Below are 7,667 nucleotides of genomic sequence, written 5' to 3'. Positions count from 1 at the left end.
AGATCACCAAAATCTGATAACAAGGTCAATTACGTCCCTGGGTGGGATTGAACCACCAACCTTTTGGTTTATAGCCGTACACACTAACTGATTGCACCACAGAGACACTTTGCAAAAGTACATACTGACAAAGGCTAATAAGCATTCATCTAAAACGTTTCCTAGAAAATCTTTAAAAAGTCAATAATCTGGAGAGTTTTTGTAAGATGTTTCTTCCATCCACCAACGAAGAAACACATTGGTACTTTCCCATGATGAGTGAGTGCTTCAGGATCTCTTGCACTTACATGTGCAGCAGAGTACTGCAATGGAAGCATGCTGGGCCCATAACCCAGAGGTAGGCATATTGAAACTATCCTTTGCTATATGCATTTTTTTTGTTAATTTAAGTAATCAAAACTGGGATTGATATTTTTGCTCTTTTATTTTTACTTGAAGTACAATAACTTTTACCATTTTAATTTGTTTGAATAGTATATTGACAGTATAGTTTTCTTTAAAAAATCAACTTAATTTTCTTTACCCTATTATTAAAAGGGTAATTGACAAAAACAAACTACATTGTCACCAGAAGAGCAATACAAAATGTACAAGTGATATATTAAAATCATCTTTCCAGCTTGAATTTCAATGATGCATTGGGGCAACGATTTTGTGAGAAACATCTTCACCCTTAAATAAAGATTTTCTTAATTCCTTACCTGTGTGCTAATTAGATATCACCTTGTTTTCACATTAAACAGACTTCCACATGAGAAAGCAGCAAGGATGCAGTGGCGTTAATGTTTCCTGGTGTCAACCTGTATTATTTCAGTAGAAATTGAAATGAGGATGCATCTTGCTGCCTTTCCAATGAAGCAAGTTTAATTTAGTAATAGGTGAAAAACCATCCCTACAAAGGTGTTAATCAGAGACTTGGCTTTGTGGACACTTTTCAGAGAACAAATTTGTTAGCATAAAAATAAAGCCAGAAAATGAAGAGCTGTTTAATCACTCAATTGGATTTTTTTTCCAGCATATTTCTTTTTCTCTGCAACCCACTGCTAAATTGTGCTTCCTATCTGTTTTTATAAAATCACTGAATCAAATCTAACTCTGATTACATCAGAGAAGGCCAGGTACCCTACACCATAACAGGGGGTTTGAAATTTTGACTTGTCTACTTAAAGATCACCAAAATCTGATAACAAGGTCAATTACGTCCCTGGGTGAGATTGAACCACCAACCTTTTGGTTAGTAGCCAGACACACTAACCGATTGCGCCACAGAGACACTTTGTAAAAAGTGCGTACTGACAAAGGCTAATAAGCATACATCTAGAACGTTTCCTAGAAAAACTTTAAAAAGTCAATAATCTGGAGAGTTTTTGTAAGATGTTTCTTCCATCAACCAACGAAGAAACACATTGGTACTTTCCCATGATGAGTGAGTGCTTCAGGATCTCTTGCACTTACATGTGCAGCAGAGTACTGCAATGGAAGCATGCTGGGCCCATAACCCAGAGGTAGGCAGATGGAAACTATCCTTTGCTATATGCATTTTTTTTGTTAATTTAAGTAATCAAAACTGGGATTGATATTTTTGCTCTTTTATTTTTACTTAAAGTACAATAACTTTTACCATTTTAATTTGTTTTAATAGTATATTGACAGTATAGTTTTCTTTAAAAAATCCACTTAATTTTCTTTACCCTATTATTAAAAGGGTAATTGACAAAAACAAACTACATTGTCACCAGAAGAGCAATACAAAATGTACAAGTGATATATTAAAATCATCTTTCCAGCTTGAATTTCAATGATGCATTGGGGCAACGATTTTGTGAGAAACATCTTCACCCTTAAATAAAGATTTTCTTAATTCCTTACCTGTGTGCTAATTAGATATCACCTTGTTTTCACATTAAACAGACTTCTACATGAGAAAGCAGCAAGGATGCAGTGGCGTTAATGTTTCCTGGTGTCAACCTGTATTATTTCAGTAGACATTGAAATGAGGATGCATCTTACTGCCTTTCCAATGAAGCAAGTTTAATTTAGTAATAGGTGAAAAACCATCCCTACAAAGGTGTTAATCAGAGACTTGGCTTTGTGGACACTTTTCAGAGAACAAATTTGTTAGCATAAAAATAAAGCCAGAAAATGAAGAGCTGTTTAATCACTCAATTGGATTTTTTTTGCCAGCATATTTCTTTTTCTCTGCAACCCACTGCTAAATTGTGCTTCCTAGCTATTTTTATAAAATCACTGAATCAAATCTAACTCTGATTACATCAGAGAAGGCCAGGTACCCTACACCATAAGAGGGGGTTTGAAATTTTGACTTGTCTACTTAAAGATCACCAAAATCTGATAACAAGTTCAATTACGTCCCTGGGTGGGATTGAACCACCAACCTTTTGGTTAGTAGCCGGACACACTAACCGATTGCGCCACAGAGACACTTTGCAAAAAGTATATACTGACAAAGGCTAATAAGCATACATCTAGAACGTTTCCTAGAAAAACTTTAAAAAGTCAATAATCTGGAGAGTTTTTGTAAGATGTTTCTTCCATCAACCAACGAAGAAACACATTGGTACTTTCCCATGATGAGTGAGTGCTTCAGGATCTCTTGCACTTACATGTGCATCTGAGTACTGCAATGGAAGCATGTTGGGCCCTTAACCCAGAGGTAGGCAGATGGAAACTATCCTTTGCTATATGCATTTTTTTTGTTAATTTAAGTAATCAAAACTGGGATTGATATTTTTGCTCTTTTATTTTTACTTAAAGTACAATAACTTTTACCATTTTAATTTGTTTTAATAGTATATTGACAGTATAGTTTTCTTTAAAAAATCCACTTAATTTTCTTTACCCTATTATTAAAAGGGTAATTGACAAAAACAAACTACATTGTCACCAGAAGAGCAATACAAAATGTACAAGTGATATATTAAAATCATCTTTCCAGCTTGAATTTCAATGATGCATTGGGGCAACGATTTTGTGAGAAACATCTTCACCCTTAAATAAAGATTTTCTTAATTCCTTACCTGTGTGCTAATTAGATATCACCTTGTTTTCACATTAAACAGACTTCTACATGAGAAAGCAGCAAGGATGCAGTGGCGTTAATGTTTCCTGGTGTCAACCTGTATTATTTCAGTAGACATTGAAATGAGGATGCATCTTACTGCCTTTCCAATGAAGCAAGTTTAATTTAGTAATAGGTGAAAAACCATCCCTACAAAGGTGTTAATCAGAGACTTGGCTTTGTGGACACTTTTCAGAGAACAAATTTGTTAGCATAAAAATAAAGCCAGAAAATGAAGAGCTGTTTAATCACTCAATTGGATTTTTTTTGCCAGCATATTTCTTTTTCTCTGCAACCCACTGCTAAATTGTGCTTCCTAGCTGTTTTTATAAAATCACTGAATCAAATCTAACTCTGATTACATCAGAGAAGGCCAGGTACCCTACACCATAAGAGGGGGTTTGAAATTTTGACTTGTCTACTTAAAGATCACCAAAATCTGATAACAAGTTCAATTACGTCCCTGGGTGGGATTGAACCACCAACCTTTTGGTTAGTAGCCGGACACACTAACCGATTGCGCCACAGAGACACTTTGCAAAAAGTATATACTGACAAAGGCTAATAAGCATACATCTAGAACGTTTCCTAGAAAAACTTTAAAAAGTCAATAATCTGGAGAGTTTTTGTAAGATGTTTCTTCCATCAACCAACGAAGAAACACATTGGTACTTTCCCATGATGAGTGAGTGCTTCAGGATCTCTTGCACTTACATGTGCATCTGAGTACTGCAATGGAAGCATGCTGGGCCCATAACCCAGAGGTAGGCAGATTGAAACTATCCTTTGCTATATGCATTTTTTTTTGTTAATTTAAGTAATCAAAACTGGGATTGATATTTTTGCTCTTTTATTTTTACTTAAAGTACAATAACTTTTACCATTTTAATTTGTTTTAATAGTATATTGACAGTATAGTTTTCTTTAAAAAATCCACTTAATTTTCTTTACCCTATTATTAAAAGGGTAATTGACAAAAACACCAGAAGAGCAATACAAAATGTACAAGTGATATATTAAAATCATCTTTCCAGCTTGAATTTCAATGATGCATTGGGGCAACGATTTTGTGAGAAACATCTTCACCCTTAAATAAAGATTTTCTTAATTCCTTACCTGTGTGCTAATTAGATATCACCTTGTTTTCACATTAAACAGACTTCTACATGAGAAAGCAGCAAGGATGCAGTGGCGTTAATGTTTCCTGGTGTCAACCTGTATTATTTCAGTAGACATTGAAATGAGGATGCATCTTGCTGCCTTTCCAATGAAGCAAGTTAAATTTAGTTATAGGTGAAAAACCATCCCTACAAAGGTGTTAATCAGAGACTTGGCTTTGTGGACACTTTTTAGAGAACAAATTTGTTAGCATAAAAATAAAGGCAGAAAATGAAGAGCTGTTTAATCACTCAATTGGATTTTTCTGCCAGCATATTTTTTTTCTCTGCAACCCATTGCTAAATTGTGCTTCCTAGCTGTTTTTTATAAAATCACTGAATCAAATCTAACTCTGATTACATCAGAGAAGGCCAGGTACCCTACACCATAAGAGGGGGTTTGAAATTTTGACTTGTCTACTTAAATATCACCAAAACCCGATCACAAGGTCAATTATGTCCCTGGGTGGGATTGAACCACCAACCTTTTGGTTAGTAGCCAGACACACTAACCGATTGCGCCACAGAGACACTTTGCAAAAAGTACATACTGACAAAGGCTAATAAGCATTCATCTAGAACGTTTCCTAGAAAAACTTTAAAAAGTCAATAATCTGGAGAGTTTTTGTAAGAATTTTCTTAAATCAACCAACGAAGAAACACATTGGTACTTTCCCATGATGAGTGAGTGCTTCAGGATCTCTTGCACTTACATGTGCATCTGAGTACTGCAATGGAAGCATGCTGGGCCCATTACCCAGAGGTAGGCAGATTGAAACTATCCTCTGCTATATGCATTTTTTTTGTTAATTAAAGTAATCCAAAACTGGGATTGATATGTTAGCTATTTTATGTTAACTTAAAGTACAATAACTTTTACCATTTTAATTTGTTTTAATAGTATATTGACAGTATTGTTTTCTTTCAAAAATCCACTTAATTTTCTTTACCCTATTATTAAAATGGTAATTGACAAAAACAAACTACATTGTCACCAGAAGAGCAATACAAAATGTACAAGTGATATATTAAAATCATCTTTCCAGCTTGAATTTCAATGATGCATTGGGGCAACGATTTTGTGAGAAACATCTTCACCCTTAAATAAAGATTTTCTTAATTCCTTACCTGTGTGCTAATTAGATATCACCTTGTTTTCACATTAAACAGACTTCCACATGAGAAAGCAGCAAGGATGCTGTGGCGTTAATGTTTCCTGGTGTCAACCTGTATTATTTCAGTAGACATTGAAATGAGGATGCATCTTGCTGCCTTTCCAATGAAGCAAGTTTAATTTAGTAATAGGTGAAAAACCATCCTTACAAAGGTGTTCATCAGAGACTTGGCTTTGTGGACACTTTTCAGAGAACAAATTTGTTAGCATAAAAATAAAGCCAGAAAATGAAGAGCTGTTTAATCACTCAATTGGATTTTTTTGCCAGCATATTTCTTTTTCTCTGCAACCCACTGCTAAATTGTGCTTCCTAGCTGTTTTTATAAAATCTAACTCTGATTACATCAGAGAAGGCCAGGTACCCTACACCATAAGAGGGGATTTGAAATTTTGACTTGTCTATTTAAAGATCACCAAAATCTGATCACAAGGTCAATTACGTCCCTGGGTGGGATTGAACCACCAACCTTTTGGTTTATAGCCGTACACACTAACTGATTGCACCACAGAGACACTTTGCGAAAGTACATACTGACAAAGGCTAATAAGCATTCATCTAAAACGTTTCCTAGAAAAACTTTAAAAAGTCAATAATCTGGAGAGTTTTTGTAAGATGTTTCTTCCATCCACCAACGAAGAAACACATTGGTACTTTCCCATGATGACTGAGTGCTTCAGGATCTCTTGCACTTACATGTGCAGCAGAGTACTGCAATGGAAGCATGCTGGGCCCATAACCCAGAGGTAGGCAGATTAAAACTATCCTCTGCTATATGCATTTTTTTTGTTAATTAAAGTAATCCAAAACTGGGATTGATATTTTTGCTCTTTTATTTTTCATTAAAGTACAATAACTTTTACCATTTTAATTTGTTTTAATAGTATATTGAAAGTATTGTTTTCTTTTAAAAATCCACTTAATTTTCTTTACCCTATTATTAAAATGGTAATTGACAAAAACAAACTACATTGTCACCAGAAGAGCAATACAAAATGTACAAGTGATATATTAAAATCATCTTTCCAGCTTGAATTTCAATGATGCATTGGGGCAACGATTTTGTGAGAAACATCTTCACCCTTAAATAAAGATTTTCTTAATTCCTTACCTGTGTGCTAATTAGATATCACCTTGTTATCACATTAAACAGACTTCCACATGAGAAAGCAGCAAGGATGCAGTGGCGTTAATGTTTCCTGGTGTCAACCCGTATTATTTCAGTAGAAATTGAAATGAGGATGCATCTTGCTGCCTTTCCAATGAAGCAAATTTAATTTAGTAATAGGTGAAAAACCATCCCTACAAAGGTGTTAATCAGAGACTTGGCTTTGTGGACACTTTTCAGAGAACAAATTTGTTAGCATAAAAATAAAGCCAGAAAATGAAGAGCTGTTTAATCACTCAATTGGATTTTTTTGCCAGCATATTTCTTTTTCTCTGCAACCCACTGCTAAATTGTGCTTCCTAGCTGTTTTTATAAAATCACTGAATCAAATCTAACTCTGATTACATCAGAGAAGGCCAGGTACCCTACACCATAAGAGGGGGTTTGAAATTTTGACTTGTCTACTTAAAGATCACCAAAATCTGATAACAAGGTCAATTACGTCCCTGGGTGGGATTGAACCACCAACCTTTTGGTTTATAGCCGTACACACTAACTAATTGCGCCACAGAGACACTTTGCAAAAGTCCATACTGACAAAGGCTAATAAGCATTCATCTAAAACGTTTCCTAGAAAAACTTTAAAAAGTCAATAATCTGGAGAGTTTTTGTAAGATGTTTCTTCCATCAACCAACGAAGAAACACATTGGTACTTTCCCATGATGAGTGAGTGCTTCAGGATCTACTGCACTTACATGTGCAGCAGAGTACAGCAATGGAAGCATGCTGGGCACATAACCCAGAGGTAGGCAGATTGAAACTATCCTCTGCTATATGCATTTTTTTTTGTTAATTAAAATAATCCAAAACTGGGATTGATATGTTGGCTCTTTTATTTTTACTTACAGTACAATAACTTTTACCATTTTAATTTGTTTTAATAGTATATTGACAGTATTGTTTTCTTTCAAAAATCCACTTAATTTTCTTTACCCTATTATTAAAATGGTAATTGACAAAAACAAACTACATTGTCACCAGAAGAGCAATACAAAATGTACAAGTGATATATTAAAATCATCTTTCCAGCTTGAATTTCAATGATGCATTGGGGCAACGATTTTGTGAGAAACATTTTCACCCTTAAATA

The 7,667-nt window shown here is 34.7% G+C and overlaps 3 non-coding genes across 3 annotated transcripts; all 3 read right to left on the bottom strand.

Annotated features, from left to right (window-relative positions):
- Window positions 1-2,368: 2,368 nt before the first annotated feature.
- TRNAS-ACU (transfer RNA serine (anticodon ACU)) lies at window positions 2,369-2,442 on the bottom strand. Its single transcript has one exon. It is a non-coding gene; the product is annotated as a tRNA-Ser (tRNA).
- A 1,095-nt stretch (window positions 2,443-3,537) lies between these two features.
- Window positions 3,538-3,611, bottom strand: TRNAS-ACU (transfer RNA serine (anticodon ACU)). The gene has a single exon. It is a non-coding gene; the product is annotated as a tRNA-Ser (tRNA).
- A 1,082-nt stretch (window positions 3,612-4,693) lies between these two features.
- On the bottom strand, window positions 4,694-4,767 carry TRNAS-ACU (transfer RNA serine (anticodon ACU)). The gene has a single exon. It is a non-coding gene; the product is annotated as a tRNA-Ser (tRNA).
- Between the last annotated feature and the right edge of the window lie 2,900 nt (window positions 4,768-7,667).

Source organism: Pseudophryne corroboree, chromosome 8, assembly GCF_028390025.1.
Source record: "Pseudophryne corroboree isolate aPseCor3 chromosome 8, aPseCor3.hap2, whole genome shotgun sequence".
In the NCBI taxonomy this organism is placed as follows: Eukaryota; Metazoa; Chordata; class Amphibia; order Anura; family Myobatrachidae; genus Pseudophryne; species Pseudophryne corroboree.
Note: the sequence above shows the minus strand (reverse complement) of the source record. Positions and strands in the feature narration are given on the sequence as shown.